This window comes from Desmodus rotundus, chromosome X, assembly GCF_022682495.2.
Source record: "Desmodus rotundus isolate HL8 chromosome X, HLdesRot8A.1, whole genome shotgun sequence".
In the NCBI taxonomy this organism is placed as follows: Eukaryota; Metazoa; Chordata; class Mammalia; order Chiroptera; family Phyllostomidae; genus Desmodus; species Desmodus rotundus.
In genome coordinates this window covers 38,351,048-38,379,006 of record NC_071400.1, presented here as the reverse complement: position 1 = coordinate 38,379,006, position 27,959 = coordinate 38,351,048, and the positions used below count along the sequence as shown (strand labels likewise).

General features: G+C 38.9%; 1 pseudogene; it reads right to left on the bottom strand.

The window, feature by feature from the left end:
- Window positions 1-1,809: 1,809 nt before the first annotated feature.
- The window catches only part of LOC112321340 (L-lactate dehydrogenase A chain-like), an 83,464-nt pseudogene continuing 57,314 nt past the window's right edge, over window positions 1,810-27,959 (bottom strand).

Here is a 27,959-nt window from a genome sequence, read left to right as displayed (position 1 = left end):
TTAAATGCATCCTTTAGATGAGGAAGGCTATTGGGTTTTAGAAACAAATGACCATCTCATATTCCACACCTCCTCCCCATGATTAAACACTGGAAGATTTTAACAGAAATAGATAAGAGCTGAGGGTTAATAGGGTCATGAGCTGAAAAAGCTATAGAACTGAATCTTTTAATAGCTCTGGACTCCAATAACATCTGTTAATTCTAAAGACATTTTAAAATATAATATTGCTGGTTCCTACAGTTTATCATAGCCATGTCTCCTTGGGCCTCTGCAGTTACAGGGTAACTTAGAACTTTTGTTGTGAAAAAGATGTAATTGATAGTTTTCTAATATATTTATCACTAATTAAATAAAGTTTAGAGTGAGTCAATAGGGGTTAAGTGAGGGACTCTATACATACTAGTTAAATTGGCTAAGTATTTAGTAAATTTACTCAAATATTTTACTATAAAAATTCTTTCAACATCCTGTTTTTCCCCATTTACCCATGATCTGGGAACCCTTCTATATATCTATATCATAGTACTGACATTTTTTAATCATCACTACTTCTCTCTCTCTCTCTTTCTCTCTCTCTCTCTTTCTCTCTTTCCCTCTCTCTCTCTGTTTCACTAGACTGTAAGCTTTTTCAGGCATCCTCTACAAAGTTTAGAACAAGTACAGGCACAAAATTAGGCTCATAATTGAATAAAAACTCATTTAATAATTTAATAAATGAAAAACTAAAAAGAAGTGGAAGTGTCAGGCACCTGTGGAGTATTGGATATGGGTACCTAATAACATGTCTCAAACTATAATATGTAGAAGACTATTATCTTTCTCATTATTTATTTTATTTATTTGTACTACTAAATCCAAAATCAAAATTATACTTTTTATATTGGCAATTGACAAAGGGCCATGTTCTCAATGCTTTGGAAAACATGCCAAATAGAAACAAAGCCACATTAAGCCATGCAGTAAATCATCTAATGATTTAACTGAAGAAAATTATCTTTTTGTGAAAATTTTAATGCCAAAAATTTCCAAACAATTTCATATTGTTAGTCTGAAGAGAAAAGTGACCTGTATAAGATTAGGAAATTTAAAGGAGTAAAAACTGAGTGCCTTAAAAGTAAGATTTTTGTTTAAAATATAAAATTACTAATCAACAAAACAAACAAGCAAGCAAAATATAACCAGAGACATTGAAATAAAAAACAAACTGACAGTAACGAAAACTGAGAGAGTAGAAGGATAATGGGGGAAAACAGGGGAAGAGTCATCAAGGAACATTTATAAAGGACACATGGACAAAGCCAAAGGAGGTAGGATTGAGGGTGGCAGGCCGGGATGGGCGGGGAGGGGAAAATGGTGGGGGGGAAATGGAAACAGCTATACCTGAACAACAATGAAAAATGTAGTAGATGTGAGAGTGAAGAAAGTGCCATCTAAGTCTTCATATTTGTGACTACAAGGAAGTGAGGACCGATATTAATGTTTCAACTATTGCACATAGATAAGTTTTATGAAAATACACTAAAACAGAGAATCTTAATTAGGTGCCTCTATTAGCCAAATGCACAGAAATACAAAATAACCAAATAATTAAAAAAAAAAAAACACTCTTTTTTTCCACTCTGAACAAACAGGGAGAAGAAGGTGGTGACCATGTAGGTGGGAGCTGAGTCCACTTGCTCTTGCACCAACTGGGATACCTAGCTGATCTTCTGAAGAACAGAGTGGACAGCCAACAGAATCCCAGCTGATATGATATTTGGAAGCCAAAGTTTGCAGAGGATGCTTCAAACCCGGTGGTAAGGAGGTTTAGTAGGCCAAGGAAGAAGGTCCCGACCTTGGGCCAGAGACCACAGCTGCCTCAGGAGCATTGAAGAGCAGGGTCAGTGATAGCAGCCTTGTGGCTCCCTCCTCTCCCAGAGGAGGGAAGTCCCAGACCAACACCAGGAGAGACCCGGACATGTAAAGTCTCTGGGGGTGATAAAACAGTAGCAAGTGAAACACAGTTGGTCATGTACTCTGCCTGGGCCAAAAGTTGTCAGCTGGGACAGTGTCAGATAATTAGGGGAGCCGGGTGACAAAATGAGCTGGAAGAAGAGATGGGCCACAACTGGCTATTACCCAGATAGACTTTGGACTGATCATAGAGTTGGGCTGTGTGGAAAACCAGTCGGTGGCTAGGAGCAGAACCAGCACCCAAGGGGACTTTTTAAAAGAATGACCTTTTTTCAAAAGGGGAACTGAGCTGTCATGCAGGGATCCCGCATGTGCAGCAGGTGGGCCAGCAAAGAGGGATGAATGTGGGTACAATTTGATCCCACTCAGTGCACCTCATAGTCTGATCAAAGGGATATAAAATGAGGTGGATTGTTGGTGCAGGCCTGGCACAAATGTGCAGAGTGGACAGTGCGGGACACACTGTGCTTTGATGGCATGGACTGGAAGCTGGGTACCTGTGATTATTATAGCCCAGACTGAGCCCCCATACTTCTGGAACAATAAGAAAGGAAAAAACAGAGTCCAGCCCCTCTATCCCAGCAGGATCCAGGAAGATCTACAAAACAGTCTGGGATGGTTTAAAATCAGCAGGAGGCACTTTTTTGTTTTGTTTGTTTTGTTTTTCAGGAGTAAGACAATAAGACCTGGAGCTGTGAGAAAACCAGAGACAGTCAGAAGGCAAACACCAACAGCTGAGATAAATTTCACTTTGTTCTCCTTCAAAACTTGCAAGATTTTTAAATTTATCTTCTATCCAATTATATAGGGTTTTTTTGTTTTGTTTTTAACGTTTTATTTGTTTGTGTTATTCTCCCTTTCATATTGCATTTTAATGTTTCTCCTTTCACCTCACTCATATTCCAAGTAACACACTGCTCTTGGTCTTTTACTTTTTATTCTTTATGTTCAGATTATATATTTCTTATCATACTATTGCTATTCCAAACCCAACACAGCACCCTTCCTTGGTCTTTTTTATTATTATTATTGTTATTCAATTACAGTTGTATGCCTTTTCTCCCCATCCCTACACCCCACCCCAGGTGAACCCACCTCCCATCCCCCCTCCACCCTCCCCCTTGGTTTTGTCCATGTGTCCTTTATAGTAGTTCCTGTAATCCCCTCTACCCACTGTCCCCGCCCCCACCCCCCACCCCCGCCCTGGCTATTGTTAGATTGTTCTTAACTTCAATGTCTCTGGTTATATTTTGTTTGCTTTTTTCTTCTATTGCTTATGTTCCAGTTAAAGGTGAGATCGTATGGTATTTGTCCCTCACCGCCTGGCTTATTTCACTTAGCATAATGCTCTCCAGTTTCATCCATGCTATTGCAAAGGGTATAAGCTCCTTCTTTCTCTCTGCTGCGTAGAATTCCATTGTGTAAATATACCATCATGAAGGTGGTTTTCCCAGGGTGAGGCTCATCCATTGCACTGCCTTCCTTGGTCTTAATCCAATTTGACATCTTCCTGAGCTTTATTACTATTGTGGTTAACTTTATTCTATCACACACTATGCCACATTTCTATCTCTTACTCTCACTATTTCTCCTCCATCTAACCTCACAGAAGCACTTCGCTTTCGAAAATCAGCTCACATTCTTTTTTCCTTTCTAATAAGAATCTTATCTCTTTTTCACCTTTTATAAAAATTAGCTAGTTGGGTGAAATATCATGGTTATTGCTGTACTTGTCCAAAGGATCTCCCATTTATTCACTACTTATTAATACCTTAAATTCCATAGAACACTCTCCTGCTATCTTACTCCATTTTACCTTTGGCCTGTCCCTGATCAGTTGAGCAAGGAATTTTATTGTTTTTTTTCTCTCTTTTTTTATCTTTCTTTTTCCATCTTTATTTTTTTTTCCACTCTGAACCTGGGCTTTACTCCTTACTCTTACTTGTTTGGCTCCCCATCCTCTCAAAATATATATATATATTTTTTACTGTAGACATCTCATATTCACTTTTTGTGATTCTACAATATTCTCATTCCCATTCCACTTTTATTAAACTTCATTCAGCTGACATTACGATTGACCCTGCTGTGGTCTTCCTGAAGTTTTTTTCCAATTGGACCAGTACCTTTTCCATTTCACTTCAAACCTCATAGTATGAACTTCCCTCTTCTTATCCCATTGATCCCATTGCCCTTTAGTGTTTTACTTACATTTTTAATATTGTTTTCTCCATTTCTTCACCTTGGGTTCTATCCCAACTCTTATCAATTCTCCTCCATTGATCCACTCACAAATATTTTCTTCTCTTTTAGTCATCTCTTATTACCTTTATCATATCTTATAATAATTGAAATCTCTCATCACCTTTATTAATTTTAGTTAAATTGCAGTTGAGATCACTTACTTGGTAGGGGTTGTTTTTGCTGGCATATGTTTCATTGTCTGGTAATACGGGCTTGTAAATGAACACCTGTAAAACATCATACAAGACAAAGTAAGAGTTGTGACTATCAATAAACCCGCTGGATAGGAGAACACACCAATGAAGGAGCAACCAACAGGTAAAGCCCAAATACAACAAGAGAGCCCACACAAACAGAGGAAAGGGAAACCCTAGAGCATCCAGACAAGGAGATCAAAGAGACCACACCACTGAGTGCCAAAGAATTCCTACCATAGATGTTTACCCCACGAAGACAGCTGCAAAACAAAACATCTTGAATCACAGAAACAAGCAAAAAGAATCACATAAAATGAGGAGACAAAGAAAGAACTTATTATCAAAAGGACTGGAAGACTTCCCACTAAAAGAGCTAAATGATAGGGAGGCAACCAAACTATCAGATATAGAATTGAAAAGAATGGTTATAAGTATGCCCAAGGAACTTACTGAAAATGACAAGGAATTGAATGGGAACTACAACGGTATGAAAAAGGAAATAGAAACTATAAAAAAGAACCAGGAAGAAATGAAGAATACAATATCTGAAATGAAAATACATCTACCCTGCTTGAAAAGAATTACAAGCAAGGGAGAACCAAGATGGCAGCGTAGGTAGACACACTGCGCCTCCTTGCACAACCAGAACTGACAGAAAATTGAACAACAAGGAAGTCCGACATCAAGGAAATAAAAAATAAACATTCATCCAGACCAGTAGGAGGGGCAGAGATGGGCTCCGGGGTGGAGAGGACTTGCGTTGCCATGGCGGGACTGAGACTGGCGGAGTGTGGGACCAACAGGGCAGTCAGTCTGACCACTGGCAGACCCTGCGGCCCCACATTCTCCCAGATAAACCGAGAGGGCCGGACTCAGATTGGCGGAGAACTGGGCAGGCAGAGCGTCGGGTAGCACCCCGCGGCCTCACATTCGCGCACAGATAAAACGGACAAACGGCGGGGAGCAAAGCAGACCGCGTAACCCAGGGCTCCAGCCCGGGGAAATAAAGCCTCAGACCTCTGATTGAAAATACCCCTGGGGGTTGGGGCAGCAGCAGGAGAGAGTCCCAGCCTCACAGGAGAGGTCATTGGAGAGACCCACAGGGGCCTAGAGCATGTACAAGCCTACCCACTAGGGAACCAGCACCAGAGGGGCCCAATTTGATTGTGGGTAGCGGAGTGAAAGACTGAAACCTGGTGGAGAGGGGAGTGGGCAACATTGCTCCCTCTCGGCCCCTCCCCCATGTACAGCATCACAGTGCAGCCACCAGCATTACCCCGCCCCAGGGAACACCTAAGGCTCTGCCCCTTTAAGTAACAGACAGGCCAAGACAAAAAAAAAAAAAAAAAAAAAAAAAAAAAAAAAAGAAGGCCCAAATGACAGAACACTTCAAAGCTCCAGAAAAAATACAACTAAATAAGGAAGAGATAGCCAACCTATCGGATGCACAGTTCAAAGAACTGGTAATCAAGAAGCTCACAGAATTGGTTGAATTTGTTCGAAAACCAGATGAAAAAATGAAGCCTATGCTAAGAGAAACAAAGGAAAATGTACAGGGAACCAATAGTGATGCGAAGGAAACTGGGACTCAAATCAACGGTGTGGACCAGAAGGAAGAAAGAAACATCCAACCAGAAAAGAATGAAGAAACAAGAATTCGGAAAAATGAGGACAGGCTTAGGAACCTAAGGACATCTTGAAACGTTCCAACATCCGAATTATAGGGGTGCCAGAAGGAGAAGAGGAAAAACAAAAATTTGAAAACTTACTTGAATAAATAATGCAGGAGAACTTCTCTAATCTGGCAAAGGAAATAGACTTCCAGGAAGTCCAAGAAGGTCAGAGAGTCCCAAAGAAGCTGGACCCAAGGAGGAACACACCAAGGCACATCGTCATTACATTACCCAAGATTACACAGAAGGAGAGAATCTTAGAAGCAGCAAGAGAAAAGGACACAGTTACCTACAAAGGAGTTCCCATAAGACTGTCAGCTGATTTCTCCAAAGAGACCTTACAGGCAAGAAGGGGCTGGCAAGAAGTATTCCAAGTCATGAAAGGCAAGGACCTACATCCAAGATTACTATATCCAGCAAAGCTATCATTTAGAATGGAAGGGAAGATAAAGTGCTTCTGAGATAAGGTCAAGTTAAAGAAGTTCATCATCACCAAGCCCTTATTATATGAAATGTTAAAGAGAGATACCTGAGAAAAAGAAGATCATAAATACAAATAGTAAAAATGACAGCAAACTCACAGTTATTAATGACCACACCTAAAACAAAAACAAGAGCAAACTAGGCAAACAACTAGAACAGGAACAGAACCATAGAGATGGAGATCACATGGAGGGTTGTCAATAGGGGAGTGGGAGGGGGAGGGGGGGAAAGGTACAGAGAATAAGTAGCATAGATGATAGGTGTAAAATAGACAGGGGGAGGGTAAGAATAGTGTAGGAAATGTAGAAGCCAAAGAACTTATAAGTATGACCCATGGACATGAACTATAGGGGGGGGAATATGGGAGGGAGGGGGTGGGCAGGGTGGAATGGAGTGAGGGGGGGAAATGGGACAACTGTAATAGCATAATCAATAAATATATTAAAAAATAAAAGAATAACAAGCAGGCTGGATGAAGCAGAGGATTGAATTATTGAGCTGGAAAATAAGGTAGAAAGAAATACGCAGGTAGAGCAACTACATGAGAAAAGACTCCAAAAATATGAAGGGAGCTTAAGGGAACTGCAAGTCACATTGAAACATAATAACATTCAAATCATAGGTATACCAGAAGGAAAAGAAATGTACCAAGAGATAGAAAACCTGCCTGAAAAAATAATGACAAAAAATTTCTCTAACCTGGATTGTGGAAAAGCCATGCAAGTTCAGGAAGCACAGAGGGTCCCAATAAAGATGAACACAAAGAAGCCTACTCCAAGGGAATTCATTAATTAAATTACCAAATTTTAAAAACAAACAGTGAATCTTAAAGGCAGTAAGGGAGAAAAAGGAAATAAAATACAAGGGAACTCTTATAAGGCTAACAGCTGATTTCTCAACAGAAATACTAAAGCAAGAAGGAAATGGCAAGAAATATTTCAAGTAATGAATAGCAAAAGCCTGAAACCAAGACTACATTACCCAGCAAGGATCTCAATTAAAATGGAAGGTGTAATAAGGAGTTTGCTAGACAAAAGGAAGCTAAAAGAATATACCTCCACCAAATAAACACTGCAAGATATGTTAAAGGGTCTGCTTTAAGAAGAGGAAGAAAAAGAGTGAGAGAAGAACATAACTACAAAGGGGAAAATGAATAAGTACCTATCAATAATAACCTTAAATGGTAATGGATTAAATGTTCCAATCAAAAGTCATTAGGTAGCTGATCAGATAAGAAAACATGACCCGCACATAAGCCATGTACAAGAGACCTGTCTCAGGTAAAAAGCCGTACACAGACTGAAATTAGAGGGTTGGAAAAAATATTCCAAGCCAATTGGCAGGGGAAAAGTTGCTATAGCCATACTTACATCAGACAAAATAGACTTCAAATCAAAGGCCATAAAAAGAGACACAGAAGGACAGTTTATAATACTCAAAGGAAGAATTTATCAAGAAAACATAAACATTATAAACATATATGCACCCAACATAGGAGCACCCAAATACATAAGGAAAATCTTGGAGGTCTTCAAGAAAGATATAGACAGCAACACACTTATACAGGGGATTTTAACACCCCACTGTCAAAAATAGATAGATCTTCCAAACAAAATATGAGAAAGGATACTGCAGCATTGAACAATGCCCTAAATCAAATGTACTAAACTGATGTATATAGAATCTTTCATCCCAAAGGAGCAAAATGTATATACTTTTAAAATGCACATGGAACATTTTCAAAGATAGACCACATGACAGGACACAAAACAAGCCTCCGCAAATTTAAGAAAATTGAAATTATATCAAACATTTTCTTGGACCACAAGGTCCTGAAACTGGAAACCAACCTCAAGGAAAAAATCAGAAAACATTCAAATTCATGGATATAGAATAGTATGCAATTAAACAATGAACGGAGTAGTAATGGGATCAAGGAAAAAATAAAAAAAAGTTTCTGGTAGAAGCGAAAATGAACATACAACAGTCCGGAACTTATGGAATATAGCAAAAGCAGTCCTGAGAAGGAAGTTCATAGTGATACAGGCCTACCTAAAAAAGATAGAAAATTTCAGATAAACAACCTAACCCTACATCTACAAAAACTGGAGAAACAACAACAAATAAAGCCCAGAGCAAGTAGAAGGAAGGAAATAACCAACATCAGAGCAGAATTAAATGGCATGGAGACCACAAGAACAATTCAAAGATCAATAAATTCAGGAGCTGATTCCTTTAAAGATAAACAAAATCAATCAGCCAAAATTTCCTTTGGCCAGTTTTGCTCAGTGACTTGAGTGCCCACTTGTGAAAAAAAGGGTCTCCTGTTCGATTCCCAGTCACAGCACATGCCTGAGTTGTGGGTAAGTTCCCAGGTGGGTGTTGCATGAGATGCAACCACACATCAAGGTTTATGTCCCTCTTTGTCTCTATCCCTTACCCTCATTCTAAAAATAAATAAATAATTATTTTTTTTAAACTGGCAAGCCATTAAGCAGATACATCAACAATAAAAGAAAAAGGACCCAAATAAATGAAATAAAAAATAAAAGGGGGTAGATTACAACTAATAGCACAGAAATACAAAGGATTGTAAGAAATTTCTACAAACAACTACATGCCAATAAATATGAAAACTGAGTGAAATGGACAAATTTCTAGAAAAAAATAATCTGCCAACTGAATGAAGAAGAAGGAGAAAGTCTGAATATAATGATAACAGCTGGTGAAATTGAAGCAATAATCAACAAATTTCCAGCACACAAAAGCCCTAGACTAGATGGTTTCAAAGGAGAATTTTACAAAACATTTAAAGAAGAGCTAATCCCTATCCTTTTCAGACTATTACAAAAACTCCAAGAAGAGGGAACACTACCGAATTCTTTTTTATGAAACCAGGATCATCATAAACCCCAAACCAAATAAAGACACAACAAAGAAAGAGAACTATAAGCTGATATCACTGATGAACATAGATGCTAAAATCCTCAACAAAATATTGAGAAACCGCATCCAGCAATACATTAAAGAGATCATACACCATGATCAAGTGGGATTCATCCCAGGTATGTAAGGATGGTACAATAATCACAAATCAATAAATGTACATTTCATAAACAAAAGGAAAGACAAAAATCACATGATCATATCAATAGTCGCAGAGAAAGCATTTGATAAGATACAACACCCATTTATGATAAAAACACTCAACAAAGTGGGAGTAGAGGAAGCATTCTTCCAAACAATAAAGACTATATATAAGAAACCTACACCCAACATCATATTCAATGGGAAAAAAACTAAAAGCTTTCCCACTAAGATCAGAAACAAGACATGGATGTCCACTTTCACGTATTGTTTTCAATATAGTATTGGAAGTCCTAGCCCCAGGGATCACAAAAGAAAAAAATTAAAAACATCCAAATGAGAAAGGAGAAAGTAAAACTGTCATTGTTTGCAGATGACATGATAATGTACATAGAAAACCCTATACAATACACCAAAAACTAATTGACTTAATAAGTGAATTTGGCAATACTGTGAGGTACAAAGTCAATATTCAGAAATAGAAGGCATTTTTGTACACCAAAAATGAAATATCAGAAATGGAAATTAAGAAAAAATCCTCTTTTCTTTAGCAACAGGAAATAAAATAAACCCAGGAAAAAACCTAACTAAGGATGCAAAAGACCTGTACTCAGAAAACTATACAACCCTGAAGAAAGAAATCAAGGTAGACACAAATAGATGGAAACATACACCATGTTCATGGATTGGAAAAATTAACATCATCAAAATATCCATACATCCCAAAGCAATTATAGATTCAATGCAATCCTTATTAGAATACCAATGACATATTTCTCAGATATAGAACAAACATTTCAAAAATTTATACAGAGCCTTAAACAATCCAGAACAGCATCAGCAATTTTGAGAAAGATGAACAAAGTAGGAGGAATCACAGTACCTGACATCAAACTATAATACCAAGCCACTGAAACCCAAACAGTCTGGTACTGGAATAGAACAGACACATAGATTAATGGAACAGAACAGAGAGCCCAGAAATAAACTCACATCTCTATGATGAATTAATATTCAACAAGGGAGTCAGGAGTGTAAAGTGGAGTAAAAATAGCCTCTTTGGCAAATAGTGTTGGGTGATCTGAGCAGCTACATGAAAACAAATGAAACACAACCACCAACTTACATCATATACAAAAATACACACAAGATGGATAAAAGACTTAAATGTAAGTCATGACACCATAAAAGTCTTAGAGAAGAACATAGGCAGGAATATTTCAGATATTCCATGCAGCAATATTTTCACCAATATGTCACCTGGAGCAAAGATATAAATAAAAGAAGAAACAAAGAGGACTACTTCAAATTAGAAAGCTTCTGTCTGGCTAAAGAATACATTAGCAAAATTAAAAGGAAAGTGACTATATGGAAAAATAGTTTGCTAGTGATGCGTTGGACAAGGGTTTGATCTCCAAAATATATAAAGATCTCACATGACTCCACCCTAGGAAGACAAACCATCCAATTAAAAATAGGCAAAGTACCTGTACAGACACTTCTCCAAGGAGGACATACAGAAGGCCCATATACATATGAGAAGATGCTCAGCATCAGTAGCCATCAGAGAGACGCAATTAAAACCTCAATGAGATACCACTTCTCACCAGTCAGAATGGCCATCATAAACAAATCAACATACAACAAGAACTTGATTGATTGTGGAGAAAAAGCAACCCTATTACACTGTTGTTGGGATTGTAGATTGGTGCAGCCATTGTGGGAGATAGTGTGGGATTTCCTCAAAAAACTAAAAAGGGAACTGTCTTTTGACCCAGAATTTCCACTACTAGGATTATACCTTCTGAATCGTGAAACACCAATTCAAAAGGACCTGTGCACCCAATGTTCACAGCAGCTTTATTTACAATAGTGAAATGCTGGAAACAGCCTAAGTGTCCATTACTAAATGAGTGTATTAAAAAAACTGTGGTACATTTACACAATGGAAAACTATGCAGCAGAAAGAAAGAAGGCATTCTAATCCTTTGGGACAGCATGGATGGACCGGGAGCATAACATGCTAAATGAAATAAGCCAGGTAGTGAAAGACAATTACCATGTGATCTCAAGTATAAGTGAAACCTAATCAACAAAACAAACAAGCAAGCAAAATAGAACCAAAGTTATGGATCTAAAGAACAAGCTGATAGTGACCAAAAGGGAGGAGTGAGGGGTGGAAAAAGAGGAAGGGCCAAGTCGACCAGGTATAAAGGACTCATTTACAAAGACAACCAGGGGTGGAAGATTGAATGTGGGATGTGGGGGATGGGTTTTATGGGGTAGAGTAATGGGAGGAAATTGAGACAACTGTAATTGAACAAAAATATTAAAAAATATATCTTTCATCAAAATAAAGCAAAAACTCACCATGTTGTAATATTTTTGCCATCAAAATTACTAATTGTTTAATTCAATATTGAGTTAAAATAACATTCACATCAAATAATTTCGAAAAGTTTCCACTCATATAAATGAGAACTTGATAAAAATAATACACATGCATTATATCTGAGGACTTAAAATAGTTTCTTTATCTATTGTCTGGATTTGCCATATCACTTCTGACATGGTGAGACTTATGGAGAGAAAAGAGAATGACAAGAGAGCAAATATAATGATGGGAAGGGAAAAGCACATCTTACATACAAGTTTTTAGAAATAAAGGACATGAGGGACATATGTTCAATAGGTGATGAGAGAGCTACTTTCAGTAGCATACTAGTATGTCTATGAAAATGTAGACTCCCCCACCAAGATCCTGCAATAGTAAAAACTGTTATGTATTAGTGAATAAAAATAACAACCAATAACAACAACAATAACAGAAATAACTGCTACCATTTATTGTGTAATTACCACAGGCCAGGTGCTGTGCTAAGGGGTTTCCGTGAATGATCTTACTGATGGCATTCACTGTATACTTATAGAGCTAAAATAGGTTTTGTCCCTGCAATCTCTTCTCGTCACTGACTCTCACACATTGACAGACAGCTTGTATACAGCAGGGGTTATAGTGACAAAGACTTTATAATACAAATAGAAAATGGAAAATTTTCAAATGTGAAACTTTTGTTATAATAGTGACTATGTATTTATCTATCCACTCAATGTTATCTTCTCATCTATATCTGCTAACTCAGATTAATAGAACACTCCCAATGGAGTTGAGAAGCTAGTGAGTGAAGGGAAGTATGTGTATATAACAATAAGAAAAGAAAAATGAAGGAAATTAAAGAGAATGTGGTGGAAAACAAGCAGACACTAATGGAGGTAAGAAAAGACATGAGTATGGACTGCATAAGAAACATCCTCTGCAGATCCCAAATTTAACAACTGCTATTATGGAGTTAAGGGATTGTTTTTAATACCATTTCTCTTGAAAACAGTTAGTGGATACTAGATTATGTTCATAAACTTAGATTACTTTCACAGAAAAAGATCAATCTGAAAGTTAATTTATTGTTCTGCCTATGCTAACAAAAGATAGTGGGGGGGGGGACTTGCATTTTACAGTCACTTCATTTTTCATCAGATGCTTACATTCTGATCCTTGTAGAGCTTTAATTCTGAAATGGAAACCACCCCAGAATTTTTCTTCCCCTTTGTTCAATGACAAGAATCGCTGGTGGACATCAATCCCTGATTGCATTTTATGTACTGTAGTGGTAGCTTGGGTGGTATTTAGATCCATGACATGAACTTTCTCATTTATATTATTTATATTATTTTTCAAAAATATAACATTTTTATTTCACTTTTAAAGAAAAAAAATACAAACCAATGTTCTAGTGTTCCAATCAGAGTTAAACAGAGCAAAAAAAAAATCATAACCACAACATAGCAGTGCTTTTGCTGATGTTTCACATATGGAACCAGGGAGCAAAGGTACAACTCCATCAAGACTTTGATCTATGCTCTTCTTCAAACAGGCCTCTTCTTCAGGTGTCAGAGTCACTTTCATAACATCCGAGATTCCATTCTATCCGAAGATACAAAGAACGCTGAAGAAAACATCTTCTTTTATTAGATAGAGACCCCTCATCATGGTGGAAATTGGATGCACCTGCCTAAGATTCTTCATTATATTTTCTGCTAAATCTGTCAGATAGTCAAATGGCTTAGGATGTGTAGCCTTTCAGTGTGATCACCTCATAATCACTTTCAACCACCTGTTTATGAACTTAATTACACTGTTCCTTATCTGCCACAGTGCCTAAACCAGGGTGCATATTCTCTAGGGAGACACTGGCACATTCCCTTCACTCCATACACTAGACTCTCCATGCTGCCCAAGGATCCACACATGACAGCTTAACAGGTGAACTCCCAGCCACTTTCCCATTAGGTAACAGAAACTGGCTGAATCCAGATTGCAACCATTTCCAATAACACGGATTTTGGGAAAGCCATTTATCTTCCAAGCCACACAGGTAAAGAAATCCACTGAATTGGAAACAATAAGCACTTTGCATTTGGGACACTACAGTTACCTATCAAAATATATGTGTGTTCACTGCATGTTATATAACTTGTAGTTCATTTTTTAAAAACATTTTCTTTATTGTTGTTCAAGTACAGTTTTCTTCCTTTTCCTGCCACCCTTCCCAACCACTCCAGCACTACTCACCTCCCTCCCCTCTTTCCAGCACCCCTAGTTATTGTCCATGTGTCCTTTACAAATGTTCCTGCAAACCCTTCACACTATTCCCCATAATCCTCTCCCCTCTGGTCACTGTCAGCCTGTTCTCAATTTCAGTGTCCTTCGTTATATTTTGCATGCTTGTTCATTTTGTTGATTAGGTTGCTGTTAAAGGTGAGATCATATGGTATTTGTCTTTCACTGCCTGGCTTATTTCACTTATCATATTGCTCTCCACTTCCATCCATGCAGTCACAAAGGGTAGAAGCTACCTCTTTCTTTCAGCTGCATAGAATTCCATTGTGTAAATGTTCCATAGTCATTTGATCCATTCAATTACTGATGGACACCTACTTTGCTTCCAGCAATTGGCTATTGTAAATTTTGCTGATATGAACACTGTGGTGCATAGGTTCTTTTGAATTAGTGTTTCAGTGTTCTTAAGATATAATCCTACCAGTAGAATTGCTGGGTTCCATTTTTAGATTTCTGAGGAAATTCCATACTGCTTTCCATAGTGGTTGCACCAATCTGAATTCCCAACAGTGCACTAGCCTTTCCTATTCTCCACATCCTCTCCAAGACTTGCTATTTGTTGCTTTGTTCATGGTGGCCATTCTCAAATTTGTGAGGTGGTATCTCATTGTGGTTTTAATTCCCATCTTTCTGATAGCTAGTAATACTGAGAAACTTTTCATATGTCCTTGGACCCTCTGTATGTCTTCTTTGGAGAAATGTCTCTTTTAGTTCTATGCATATTTTTAAAAATGGTATTGTTATTCAATTACAGTTGTATGCCTTTTTCCCCATCCCGACACCCCACCCCAGCCAGTCCCACCTCCCTCCCGAAACTCCACCCTCCCCCTTGACTTTGTCCATGTGTCCTTTATAGTAGTTCCTGAAAGTCCTTCTCCTCACTGTCCCCTCCCCACTTCCCTCTGCCTATTGTTAGATTGTTCTTAAATTCAATGTCTCTCGTGAAATTTTGTTTCTTTTTCTCTTCTCTTGATTATGTTCCAGTTAGATGTGAGATCATATGGTATTTGTCCCTCACCTCCTGGCTTATTTCACTTAGCATAATGCTCTCCAGTTCCATCCATACTATTGCAAAGGGTATAAGCTCCTTCTTTCTCTCTCCTGCATAAAATTACATTGTGTAAATATACCATAGTTTTTGGAACCACTCGTTTGCTGATGGGCACTTAGGTTGCTTCCAGGACTTGGCTATTGTAAATTGTGCTGCTATGAACATTGGGGTGCACAGGTTCTTTTGGATTGGTGTTTCAGGGTTCTTAGGGTATAATCCCAGCAGCGGAATTGCTGGGTCAAAGGGCAGTTCTATTTTTAGTTTTCTGAGAAATTCCATATTGTTTTCCACAGTGGCCTTACCAGTCTGCATTCCCACCAACAGTGCACTAGGGTTCCCTTTTCTATGCAACCTCTCCAAAATTTGTTTGTGGATTTGTTTATGCTGGCCACTCTGACTGGTGTGAGATGGTACCTCATTGTGGTTTTACTTGCATCTCTCTGATGGCTAGTGATGCTGAGCATCTTTTCATATGTCTCTGGGCCCTCTGTATGTATTCCTTGGAGAAGTGTCTGTTCAAGTCCTTTCCCATTTTTTAATTGGGTTGTTTGTCTTCCTGGAGTGGAGTCGTGTGAGTTCTTTATATATTTTGGAGATCAGGCCCTTGTCTGAGGTATCATTGGGAAATATGTTTTCCCATGCTGTTTTTTCTCTTAGTATTTTAGTGCTGTTTTCTTTAGCCCTGCAGAAGCTTTTTTATTTTGATGAGGTCCCATTTGTTTATTCTTTCCTTTATGTCCCTTGCTTTAGGGAATGTGTCTGTGAGGATGTTGCTGCGTGCAATGCCTGAGATTTTACTGCCAATGTTTTCCTCTAGGACTTTTATGGTGTTATGACTCATATTTAAGTCTTTTATCCATCTTGAGTTTTTTTTTGTGTATGGGGTAAGTTGGTGATCGAGTTTCATTTTTTTGCACGTAGCTGTCCAGATCTCCCAACACCATCTGTTGAAGAGGCTGTTTTTGCTCCATTTTATACTCCTGCCCCCTTTGTCAAATATTAATAGACCGTAAAGACTTGAGTTTATTTCTGGGCTCTCTGTTCTGTTCCATTGGTCTATGTGCCTGTTTTTATGCCAGTACCAGGCTGTTTTGATTACAGTGGCCTTGTAATACAGTTTGATATCAGGTATTGTGATCCCTCCTGCTTTGTTCTTCTTTCTCAATATTGCTGCAGCTATTCGGGGTCATTTATGGTTCCATATGAATTTCTGCAATGTTTGTTCTGTATCTGTGAAATATGTCATGGGTACTCTAATAGGGATTGCATTGAATCTATAAATTGCTTTTGGTAATATGGCCATTTTGATAATGTTAATTCTTCCAATCCGTGAGCATGGTACATGGTTCCATTTGTTTGTGTCTTGCTTAATTAATTTCTTTTGTTTTATAGGTTTATGAGTACAGGTTTTACCTCCTTGATTAGGTTTATTCCTATGTCCTCTAATTTTTTCTTGGTAGATCAAATGGGAGTTTTTTCCTGATTACTGTTTCTGATATTTCATTGTTGGTGTACAAAAATGCCTTTGATTTCTGAGTATTTGTTTTCCATCCAGCTGTTTGTCCAGATTCATTTATTAAATTGTGTAGTTCTTTGGTGGAGTCTATAGGATTTTCTGTGTATACTGACCTGTCATTCACCAACAATGACAGTTTTACTTCCTCCTTTTCATTTTGAATGCCTTTCATCTCTTTCTTGTCCGATTGCTGTGGCTAGGACTTCCAATACTATGTTGAATAGGAGTGGTGAGAGAGGGCCTTCTTGTCCTGTTCCTCATCTAACTGGGAAACCTCTAAATTTTTGTCCATTGAGTATGATGTTGGCTGTAGTTCTCCCATATATGGCCTTTATTATGTTGAGGAATGCTCTCTCTATTCCCACTTTGCTGAGTGTTTTTATCAGAAATGGGTGCTGTACCTTATCAAATGCTTTTTACGCATGTATTGATATGTTCATGTGATTTTTGGAACATCTATTGATATCATGTGATTTTTGTCTTTTGTTTATGTGGTGTATTATGTTTATTGATTTGCAAATATTGTAGCATCCTTCCATCACTGGGATGAGTCCCACTTGATCATGGTGTGTGATCTTTTTAACGTATTGCTGGATTCAATTTGTCCGTATTTTGTTGAGGATTTTTGTGTCTATGTTCATCACCAATATTGGCCTGAAGTTTTCTTTCTTTGTTATGTCTTTATCTGGTTTGGGGATTAGGATGATGTTGGCTTCATAAAAAGAGTTTGGGAGTCCTCCAACTTCTTGAATTTTTTTAAACAATCTGTGCAGGATTGAGGTTAGGTCTCCCTTCAATGCTTTGTAAAATTATCCTGTGAAGCCATCTGGTCCAGGGCTTTTGTGTGTTGGAAGCTTTTGATTACTGTTTCAATTTCATCAGCTGTTATTGGTCTTTTCAGGGTTTCTGCTTCTTCTTCATTGAATTTTGGAACATTATATTTTTCTCAAAATTTGTCCATTTCACCTAAGTTTTCAAATATCTTGGTATATAGTTCTTCATAGTAATTTCTTATAATCCTTTGTATTTCTGTGGTTTCAGTTGTAATCTCTCCTTTTCCATTTCTGATTGTGTTTATTTAGGTCCTCCTCTTATTTCTTGATGACCTGCTTAAAGGACTTATCAATTTTGTTTGTATTTTCAAAGAACCAGCTGCTGAATTCATTGATCCTTAGATTGTGCTTTTAGTCTCTATGCCATTTAATTCTGCTCTTATCTTGGTTATTTCCTTCCTTCTATATGCTCTGGGTTGTCTTTGTTGTTCTTCCTTGAGTTCTTATAGGTGTAGGGTTAGGTTGTTTATTTGAAATGTTTCTATCTTTTTTAGGTAGTCCTGTATCGCTATGAACTTCCCTCTCAGGAATTCCTTTGCTGTGTCCTATAAGTTTAGGATTTTTTTGAGTTAATTTTCATTTATTTCCAGAAACTGTTTGATTTCTTCCTTAATATTCTTCTTGACTCATTCATTGTTTAATAGCATGCTACTCATTCTCCATGAGTTTGAGTGTTTTGGATATTTTTCCTTGATGTTGGTTCCTAGTTTCAGTCTCTTGTGATCACAGATAATGCTTGATATGATTTCAATTTTCTTGAATATTTTGAGGTTTGTTTTGTGTCCTATCATGTGGTCTATCTTTGAAAATATTCTATGTACATTTGAAAAGAATCTGTATTTGGTTTCTTTGGGATGAAAGACTCTGTATGTATCAGTTAAGTCCATTTCATGTAGGGCATTGTTCAATGCCACAATGTCTTTGTTGATATTTTGTTTGGAAGATCTATCCATTTTTGACAGTGGGGTGTTAAAATCTTCTATTATAATTATATTTTGTCAATATCTTTCTTAAAGTCCTCCAAAATTTTCTTTATGTATTTGGGTGCTCCTATGTTAGGTGCATATATATTTACTATGTTTTTTATGTCTTCTTGATGGATTCTTCCCTTGAGTATTATGAAGTGACCTGCTGCCTCTTTCTTTATGTTCCTTTTTTTGAAGTCTATTTTGGCTGATATAAATATTGTTACCATGGCTTTTTTTTTCCTCTCCATTTGCTTGGAAAATTTGTTTCCAGCCCTTCACGTTCAGTCTATGTAGGTCTTTTGTTGTGAGGTGGTTTTCTTGTAGGGAGCACAGGTGTAGATCATGTTTTCTTATCCATTCAGCTATTCTGTGTGTTTTGATTGGGACGTTTAATCCATTTATGTTCATAGGTACTTATTCATTGCTATTTTTTTCTATCTGTGTTCTTCTCTCTTTCACTTTTTTTCTTCCTGATCTTAAAGTAAACACTTTACCATCTCTTGCAGAGCTAGTTTGGTGGAGGTATATACTTTCAGACTTCTTTTGTCCTGGAAGCTCCTTATTTGGCCCTCCATTTTAATTGAGAGCCTTGCTGGATATAATAGTCTTAGTTGTAGGCCTCCGGTTCTCAATACTTGGAATATTTCTGGCCATTCCCTTCAGGCTTGGAGTATTTCCATTGAGGAGTCAGCTGCTAGTTGTACCAGGGCTCCCTTGTGTGTTATTTCCTATTTTTCCCTTTCTTCCTTTAAGATTCTTTACCTGGGAATTTTGCCATTTTATTTATGATGTGTCTTCAAGTGGGCCTCTTTGGGTTCCTCTTGATTGGTACTCTCTGTGTTTCCTGGATTTGGGTGACTTTTTCTCTCATCAAATTAGGGAAGTTTTCCATCATTAGTTTTTCAAACAGGTTTTCTATCCCTTGCCCTTCTTCTCCTTCTGGTATCCCTATTATATGGATACTATTATGTTTCATGTTGTCCTGCATTTCCCTTAATCCCTCTTCATTCTTTCTGAGCCTCTTTTCCTTTTCTTGCTCTTTCTGGGTTTTCTTTTTCTACCTTGTTCTCCAGGTCGCTGATCGGATCCTCTGCTCCATTTAGCCTGCTTTTGATTCCTTCTACTTTGTTCTTCACTTCAGAAATTGTATTCTTCATTCTTCTTGGCCCTTGTTGATATTTTCTATTTCCTTTTTCATGTTGATGTAGTTGTAGTGAGTTCATTTTAGTTTCCCTGTAGTTTTTTGTAATTCTCTGAGAGCTCATTGAGCTTCCTGATAATCATTGCTTTGCACTCAATATTACATCTGATAGTTGACTTGTATCAGTTAAGTCCATTTCATGTTTCATTTAGCATTATTTCTGAGGCTGCCTCCTTTCATTTTATTTGGGGCTTGTTTCTTTGTCTTCCCGTTGTTTGTGAGACTCTTCTTGTTAGCCGCTGCTTCTTAAATTGATTTGTTCTGACTCCCTGGGTTTCTGGTGTGTACTTCAATGGTAAAAGTCCTGTGAGATTCAGTGGTTCAGTCTCCTTGATCTCCTGACCTCGCTGGTCCTGGGCTGTCAAACATGACAGCTCTGTTGTTGAGTCTCTCTTTGGTGGGTCCTTACCTCCAGTTGGTTAATAGAGGGTCACTCTGTCCACCCTTCTTGTGTTTTGTTATACAGGTGTGGGCAGGTTGTATTGAAGCTGCTTCTTCCATCTTTAAAAGATTTTGAGGATTCTCTCTTGCTCTTGTTCAGTTGTTTGTTGTGAGTAATTTCTCTATCATTTAGTTGTATTTCCATATAGGTCCTGGGTTGAGTTAGTGTAGCTTCCACACCCTCCTTCACCATCTTCTCTTGTTATGTTGGTGGTTCCTTTGTTGATGTGTTTCCTCTTCCAGCAGGTATCCAGGTGTTAACAGCTTCTACCTACTCTTTTTTGTGATCAGTTGTTCAGGTAAGGCAAAATGGTTTAAAACAGCAGGAGTGTATTCTATGATATTTAAAGTACCAGCCTGTAGAAAAGAGGTAGGCGATCCTTTGGATATGTATAGTATTAACCATGATATTTCACCCAACTAGCCACTTTTTAGAAAGGGTGGAAAGAAGGTAAGACTCTTGTGGGGGGGGATGTAAGTTGGATCTACAAAGCAGTGAACTTTTGGAAGACCAGATTATGAGTAAAATGAGAGTAAAGGATATAGAATAGGTGTAGTGTGTGAGAGAATGTATTTAACCACAATAGCAATAAAGTTCAAGAAACAGTGAAGTGGGCTAAGATCTGGGAGTGGTGCTGTGTAGTATTTATAATTGTATGTTACAGCAATTATTTACAATAATAATGGAGCAATAATCATATGACGGAACCTATGTGATCTGGATAACAACAATGGGAAGTAGGACCTAGAATAGTGTACTAATGGAACACAAGTGAAGTGAAAAAAAATTAACAATACACTATGAAAGAGAGAACAAAGGAAACCAATCAAACAATGCAATTTAACAAACAAAGTGAAGAAGACTAAAAAGAAAGAAGACAAATACAAAAATAATAATAAAATATATGACATAAGAATAATGAAAAAATAATAATACAAATATACAATAACTTGTAAGTTCTCTGGAATAGCAAACTGAAATTTGTCTCACTGTCTCAGCTGTTGGGATGACCCCTCTTTGGGTCCAACTCTGGTCTTTTCACAGTTCCAAGTTTTATTGTCTCACTTGTAGGAATTAAAAAAAAAAAAGAGGAAGGAAGGAAGAAGAAAAGATAAAAAGGGAAAGAAAGGAAGAAGGAATAAAAAAAGAAAGAAGGAAAGACAGGAAAAAGGAGTTAAAAGAGAAAAAATATATATATTACTTAAATAAAAAAATGCCTCCTGCTGGCTTCAAACTGGCCAAGCCAGTTCTGCTGGTCTTCCTGGCTGTAGCAGGCTGAGGGGGAATTGGTTTCACTTTTCTCTCTGAGTGGCACTTGACCAGCCTGCAGCCCAGTTCCCCAGTTAACCACCAGGCCCCCAGTGCCCTTCTGCGTACAGCTTAGGCCTTCAGTCCACCAGTTGTGCTGTCTCTGAGGTGCACCAATTAGAAGCAATTCACACATCCCATTCTTGCTCTTTGCTGTCCTAGATGCTAAGGACTCTCAGCATCCCCTCAGGCCAGTTCAGCCCCACACTGAGTGAAGTCTCTCTGGGGATTGCTGAATTCCTGAGCTCTGAAGTTCTCCTCTGCCGGGGTATCTCCACTTTCCTCCCAGAGGAAAGTTGGCCCTGCAGGGCAGGGGTGCCGGGTGGCTGCCACTGGGGATGCAGGTGTGTGCCTCCTCTGCTGCTTCCCCAGGGTCGCAGGGGTTGAGTATACAGTGTGGGTTCAGGCACGCTCCATCCTGGGACTGTGGGTGTGGCAGTATGAGGAGCCTCCAGTCTGGTAGGTTCAGACAGGCACTCTCCCCAGGGCTACAGGGTGAGCGCCGTGCCTTTCCTGCCACAGCTGGAGCACTGAGTGCCTGGGTGGGGAGGAGGCTGGAGAGGATCTTGCCAGAGAATTCCCCAAACAACTGCTGAGTGTCTCTTTTTTCACTTTTTCTTTTTGAAAAATTCCTCTTGCTCAAGCCTGCCACTGCATACAAGGGCCTGGTCTCTCACACAGCCCACCTCTCCAACTAGACCAGGGACTATCTAGGTCAAGGCCCATCATGACCCAACTCTCAACTCTTTCCAGCCGGCGACCACAGTATCTGTGGGTGCTCACAGCCTCTGTGTGTTTGCCACTTTGTCCTCATTCCCCTCTCTGCGACTTCAAGCAACCAGGTCTTTCCCAGTGTTGCTCAAACCTTGTTTGGCAGGGGAGGGAGCCATTGACCTGGCTCTCTCCCCAGAACCCTATGACAGACCTGGTGGCTGTTGGACCTGGGGCTGCAGCCACCCTGGTCCCCGTGCTGGTCCCAGGAATCTTATTGTCCTGAAGCATTCTCCTTACCATCTGATTTTTCAATGTATTCTACCATTTTCGATCTCCAATTTTCATATACACTGGGGTACTGTTGGCTGTTCACTCTGTTCCTCAGAAGATCAGCTAGGTGTTTCACTTGTGTGCAGGGGGAAGTGGACTTCGCTGCCACCTATCTTGCTGCCATCTTCTGGTTCATTAACTCTTATAATACATTCCTGAGGGTACATGTATAAACCCCATGGTTTATAGGTGGGGTAACAAAAAAGTCATAACCATTTGCTAACTCTATTTGGAATGTTACAATATATCTTTTTCACAATAACAGTTGAATGTATAACACTGGACCCTAAGCGTGTGGATATAGCAATATCCAGGGAAGTGTCCCGTGAATGTGAAATGTAACTGAAATAGTACGCATTCAACAACAGGGGGTAAAGAAACACTGTTCTGCATCAACAACATTATACAAGAGGAGCCTTTAACCATATGCATGAAGTTGACATTATTGCATCTTGAAAACACTTTCCTAAGCAGAGCCTGCATCAATACAAGCAAAAGTATGTAGCATCCTCAATGTGGTGCCCTTAAATGGACACAGAAAGAGTCTAGGAGCATTCAAGGCAAAGGAATAGGTAGAAAGTTAGGATACAATCCCACAGATAGCATCTGGAACTAGAAAAGATTCAGAATAGATTCAGGAAAGTGAGAACCATTTTCTTAAATCCCAAAACCATGGGGGTGGGAAGCCAATTTAAGAACCAAAGGAAACAGTTTGACGTCAGGTATTGTGATCTCTCCTATTTTGTTCTTCTTTCTCAAAATTGCTGCAGCTACTTGGGATCCTTTACGATTTCATATAAATTTTTGAAATGTTTGCTTTATATCTGTGAAATATGTCATTGGAATTTTAATAGGGATTGCATTGAATCTATAAATTGCTTTGGATAGTATGGAAATTTTGATATTGTTAATTCTTCCAATCCATGAACATGACACATGCTTCCATTTATTCGTGTCTTCTTTAATTTCTTTTTAAAGTGTGGTGTCGTTTTCTGGGTACAGGTCTTTTAACTCCTTGGTAAGGTTTATTCCTAGGTATTTCATTTTTTTTCTTGCTGTATCAAATGAGATTTTTTTTCCTTATTTCTGTTTTGATATTTCATTGTTGGTATACAAAAATGCCTTCAATTTCTGAATATTGAGGTTGCATACTGCTATTTTGAAAATTTCAGTTATTACATCAAGTAGTTTTTCAGTGGAGTCTACAGGGATTTCTATGTACACTATCATATCATCGCAAACAATGAGAGTTTTACTTCCTCTTTTCCAATTTGCATGCCTTTAATTTCTTTTTCTTTTCTTTTTTTAATATATTTATTGATTATGCTAATACAGTTGTCCCATTTCCCCCCCTCACTCCACTCCATCCTGCCCGCCCCCTCCCTCCCACATTCCCCCCCCTGTAGTTCATGTCCATGGATCATAATTATAAGTTCTTTGGCTTCTACATTTCCTACACTATTCTTACCCTCCCCCTGTCTATTTTACACCTATCATCTATGCTACTTACTCTCTGTACCTTTCCCCCCCTCTCCCCCTCCCACTCCCCTATTGACAACCCTCCATGTGATCTCCATCTCTATGGTTCTCTTCCTGTTCTTGATATTTGCCTAGTTTGCTCTTGTTTTTGTTTTAGGTGTGGTTGTTAATAACTGTGAGTTTGCTGTCATTTTTACTATTTGTATTTTTGATCTTCTTTTTCTCAGGTATCTCTCTTTAACATTTCATATAATAAGGGCTTGGTGATGATGAACTTCTTTAACTTGACCTTATCTCAGAAGCACTTTATCTTCCCTTCCATTCTAAATGATAGCTTTGCTGGATATAGTAATCTTGGATGTAGGTCCTTGCTTTTCATGACTTGGAATACTTCTTTCCAGCCCCTTCTTGCCTTTAAGGTCTCTTTGGAGAAATCAGCTGACAGTCTTATGGGAAGTCCTTTGTAGGTAACTGTGTCCTTTTGTCTTGCTGCTTCTAAGATTCTCTCCTTCTGTGTAGTCTTGGGTAATGTAATGGCAATGTGCCTTTGTGTGTTCCTCCTTGGGTCCAGCTTCTTTGGGATTCTCTGAGCTTCCTGGACTTCCTGGAAGTCCATTTCCTTTACCAGATTAGGGAAGTTCTCCTTCATTATTTGTTCCAATAAGTTTTCAATTTTTTGTTCTTCCTCTTCTCCTTCTGGCACCCCTATAATTCGGATGTTGGAATGTTTCAAGATGTCCTGGAGGTTCCTAAGCCTCTCCTCATTTTTCTGAATTCTTGTTTCTTCATTCTTTTCTGGTTGGATGTTTCTTTCTTCCTTCTGGTCCACACCATTGATCTGAGTCCCAGTTTCCTTTGACTCACTATTGGCTCCCTGTACAGTTTCCTTTGTCTCTCTTAGCATAGGCTTCATTTTTTCATCTAGTTTTCAACCAAATTCAACCAATTCTGTGAGCTTCTTGATTACCAGTGTTTTGAACTGTGCATCTGATAGGTTGGCTATGTGTTCGCTGCTTAGTTGAATTATTTCTGGAGCTTTGAAGTGTTCTGTCATTTGGGCCTTTTTTTTTTTTTTTTGGTCTGGGTGCTTCTTTTATTTAAAGGGGCAGGGCTTTAGGTGTTCCCCAGGGCAGGGTAAGGCTGGTAGCTGCGCTGTGTACATGGGGGAGTGGCCAAGAGGGAGTAATAGCGCCTGCTCCACTCTGCCCGGATTTCAGTCACTCCCTCTGCTACCCACAATCAAATTGGGCCCCTCTGGTGCTGGTTTCCAAGTGGGTGGGCTGTGCATGCTCTAGGCCCCTGTGGGTCTCTCCAACGACCTCTCCTGTGAGGCTGGGAGTTTCTCCTGCTGCCACCCCAACCCCCACGGGTGTTTTCACTCAGAGGTTTGAGGCTTTATTTCCCCCGCGCTGGAGCCCTGAGTTGTGTGGTCTGCTTCGCTCCCAGCAGTTCATCCTGGTTTATCTGTGTGCGAATGTGGGGCCACGGGGTGCTACCCACCGCTCTGCCTGCCCCATTCTCTGCCACTCTGAGTCTGGCCCTCTCAGTTTATCTGTGCGCAAATGTGGGGCTCGCAGGGTCTGCTAGTGGTCAGACTGCCCGCCCTGTTCATCCCACACTCTGTCAGTCTCGGTCCCACCACAGCAATGCGAGTCCTCTCTGCCCTGGCTGACCATCTCCGCCCCTTCTACCAGTCTGGATGAATGTTTATTTTTTATCTCCTTGGTGTCGGACTTCCTTCCCATACAATTTTCTGTCAGTTCTGGTTGTGCAAGGAGGCACAGTGTGTCTACCTAGGCCGCCATCTTGGTTCTCCTTTTTTTTTTCTGATCACTGTGGCTATGACTTCAAATACTATGTTGAATAGAAGTGGTGAGAGAGGTCATCCTTGTCTTGTTCCTGATCTTAATGGGAAAGCTTTTAGTTTTTGCCCATTGAGTATGATGTTGGCTGTAGGTTTCTCATATATGGTCTTTATTATGTTGAGGTATGCTGCCTCTACTCCCACTTTAATGAGTGTTTTTTATCATAAATCGGCGCTGTACTTTATCAAATGCTTTTTCCACATCTATTGATATGATCATGTGGGTCTTTTATATTTTCTTTTGTTTATGAGATATATTACATTTATTGATTTGTGAATGTTATACCATCCTTGCATCCCTGGGATGAATCCCACTTGGTCATGGTGTATGATCTCTTTAATGTATTGTTGGATGCTGTTTGCCAATATTTTGTTGAGGATTTTGGTGTCTATGTTAATCAGTGATATTGGCCGGTAGTTTTCTTTCTTCGTTGTGCCTTTATTTGCTTTTGGGTTTATGATGATGCTGGCTTCATAAAAAGAGTTTGGTAGTCTTCCCTGTTCTTGGATTTTTGGAATTGTCTGAGAAGGATAAGTGTTAGCTCTTACAGTCTGGTACTGGCATAAGAACACACACAGAGACAACAGAACAGAATAAAGGACCCAGAAGTAAACCAATGTCTCTATGGTCAATTAATTTTTGACAAGGGAGCAGAAGCATAAAATGGAGTAAATATAGCCTCTTCTGCAAATGGTGTTGGGAGATACGGACAGCTACATGCCAAAAAAAAATGAAATTCAACCACCAACTTATACCATACATAAAAATAAACTCATGGTGGATAAAATACTTAAACATAAGTTGAAAAACCATAAAGGTCCTAGAAGAGAACATAGGCTGGAAAATCACAGATATTACATGCAACAATATATTCATCAATATGTCCTCTATGGCAAGGGACATAAAGGAAATAAGAAATAAATGGGACTTTACCAAAATAAAAGCTTCTCTATGGCTAAAGAAAACAACACCGAAATAAAAAGAGAACCAACTGTGTGGGCAAATATATTTGCAAATGATACCTCAGATGAAGGTTTGATCTCCATAATATATAAAGTACACACAACCCAATTAAAAAATGGGTAAAGGACCTGAGAAAAACACTTCTCCAAGGAGGACAAACTGAGGACCCAGAGACATATGAAAGGATGCTCAGCATCACTAGCCATTAGAGAGATGGAAGTTAAAACCGCAATGAAATACTACCTCACACTCTTGAGAATGGACATCATAAACAAATCAGCAAACAAGTGTTGGAAAGAATGCAAAGAAAAGGGAACCCTAGTGCACTATTGGTGTGAATGCAGACTGGTGAGGCCACTGTGGAAAACAGTATGGAATTTCCTCAGAAAAGGGAAAATGGAACTGCCATTTGACCCAGCAATTCCACGGCTGAGATTATACCCTAAGAATCCTGAAACACCAATTTAAAAGAAACTATGCATCCCAGTGCACAATTTACAATAGCCAAGTGCTGGAAACAACATAAGTGTCCATCAGTAAATTACTAGATAAAAATACTATGATACATTGTCACAACGGAATACTATGCAGCAGAAAGAAAGAAGGGGATCCTACCCTTTGCTACAGCATGGATGAAACTAGATAGCATTATGCTAAATGAAATAAGCCAGGTAGTGAAAGAGAAACACCATATGATCTCACTTATAAGTGGAACCTAACCAGCAAAGCAATCAAGCAAGCAAAATAGAACCAGAGACGTTGAAATAAAGAACAAACTGACAGTAACCATAGAGGAGTAGGGAGGGGATAATGTGGGAAAGAAGGGGAAGGGTTGTCTAGGAACATGTATAACGGACTCATGGACAAAATCAACGGGTGGTAGGATTGAGGTTGGGAGGCAGGGATGTGGGGCGGGGGCAGAGTTGTGAGCTGAACATGGAGAGAACTCTACTTGAACAACAACAAGAAAA